Source organism: Pygoscelis adeliae, unplaced genomic scaffold (assembly GCF_000699105.1).
Source record: "Pygoscelis adeliae isolate BGI_AS28 unplaced genomic scaffold, ASM69910v1 Scaffold111, whole genome shotgun sequence".
Classification (NCBI taxonomy): Eukaryota; Metazoa; Chordata; class Aves; order Sphenisciformes; family Spheniscidae; genus Pygoscelis; species Pygoscelis adeliae.
This window is the reverse complement of record NW_008824542.1, coordinates 1702403-1704644: the sequence shown is the minus strand read 5'-3', so window position 1 is coordinate 1704644 and position 2242 is coordinate 1702403.

The following is a 2242-nucleotide window of genomic DNA, read 5'->3' as shown; positions in this document are numbered from 1 at the left end:
AGTTTTCTCACTTTTACCCTTCTGATTCTCTCCCCCATCCCACTGTGAGGGGAGTGAGCGAGCAGCTGTGTGGGGCTTAGTTGCCAGCTGGGGATAAACCATGACACCCTCCTACTAGCAGCCCAGTTTTCCAGCCTAATTCTGACTTGAAAATCTCCCTGTGAACATTTACTTCTTGCATGTAACTCACTGCAATTTTTTCTCTTCACTGTTCATAACACTGGGCAGATGACAGCGCTTGTGATGCAAATAATTCCTGATTTTTTTTTTAGGGATCTGCACTATTGTGAGTGAAAATATTATGTAAAGCAACCTAAAGACAGAGAAATCACTACCAAGCAGCACCCCAATCGAAGATACCTTCCTGTCATTACTCTAACGAGAGGGTGGGCATGAGTAGCACAGAGCTTCTTATTGCTTGTTTCATGTTGTTGGGTCTGCAAAGATTTTCACAAAATCTTCCCACATCATGGAGGGAGCAATGGTCCTGTTGTTTCATTTGTATTGCAGCAATAAAAATCAACACCAAGCATAAAGCTTTTATGTTGGATTTTACCTTTGGCACATCCAAGTCTGACCAAACCAAGCAAAACAAAACAGAACTGCAGAGAAGCATCTGTCATTTCCCCCTTATTCCGATGTGTCCCATAAGCAAATCTGATAAGTACCTTCTGCAAAAGGTTATTTGAAATAAGACATTTTAATGAAATGCCATAGAAAGTAGTAGAAGTAATTCTTAATGCAGAGATCTCTTTTGTTCTATTATGCATTGATGAGGGAATTTGCATGATCATTAGGGGATGACTGAAGTTTAGAATCTTTTTAATGAATATTACATTCCCATCTATTAATGGGGGGAGTGCCAGTAAACTCTTCTTGTAGCAAATTTCTGCCATCTGTGTAACTTTTCCCTAGAGCTTTACTAGGAACTAAATCAAAGGCGGCACCTAAATAGTGCAAAGGAAGGAATTTCAGCAGAGTACAAAGTAAGACCTAACCAGGTTTCCGTGTAACTGGTATCTTCTCTCTTTGGCAGTTTTCTTTTTCTTTCCTTATTCTTTTTCTTTCTCTTTTTTTCTTTTTTGTTTTGCAAATTGCCGTATACTTCATAAAGTTCAACTGACTTGTCTTCACACTCTTCTTGTTTCTGCCTTTCTGAAATATCATCAAACATACAAATTTCTTTTATTATATTCACTGAAACATATCTGACAGAAAAGTTGGCATGGATAAGTAGATAAAAAAATCCAGTGAGTTCTGCAATAGTTTTCTACTTCTTAGGCTCTAGAATTTTCCAATATTTTTATAGTTTAATTAAAAGAAGGCCAGGTGGACTAGCCGCCTAGTTTTCAAGAGCATGGTTACAGTTTCAACCAGAATTTCATGTATACAAAAAAACCACAAGTTTGTTTCTTAACTGAAGTATATATTTTGAAAGGATAACTGGTCTTGATTAAGAAGGGTCTGAGCAACAAGTATTTGATCATAGCATGTACCAACTAGATCTGTTTAAAAAATGTTTCCCTCTCCTTTAATTATTTTGAATCCTGAAATCAGTGTAATTTCTTCTCAGAATGCTTCTAAAAGCAGCTCCCACTACAGGAGTTGTGATTTGCTCAAACTCACCATAATCAAATGTGCTTAATTTATGTCTTTCTTGTTAAACTAGTCTCTCCCTTTTTATTGAGAAGCTATATACATCATGAGACCTTTCTGCAAAGGAGCATAATGCGAGATGTAATCTTCATAATAACAGGGCAACATGGTAGTAAGTAGTACCACAAAGGCGTTGAACAGCATATTTACACTGAAAATCAGTCTTGGCTGAAAATTGAGTATTTAATTATTTTGGTAGAAAACATTAAAATTTCCACAGAGAAAACTTTTTGTTTGCAAAGTCATTTATTTAGAAAACAAATGGAATTACTCTATTTTCAATTATTTTAACTGGCAGTTTAATTAATTCTTCAATTTATTTTTGAAATTCAGCCTCCAGCCATTCGATAGTGTTGTTAAGGAATGACCTGCGATTTTCTTTAGAAATCTTGCTAATACCCGGTATCTTTCTCTTTTAGATATTTTTAACCATTCTGCAATATTCTTTGGTTTTCAAAGGCTAAGTAAGTTCATCTCCTTTGGTTTCGTCTCTCCAGGTCACAAATCCTTCCTACAGTTTCCCTCTGAATTCTTTTTAACTTTCAGAATTCCTTATGTTTTCTATGAGAGTTTTTCAAAACTTGGC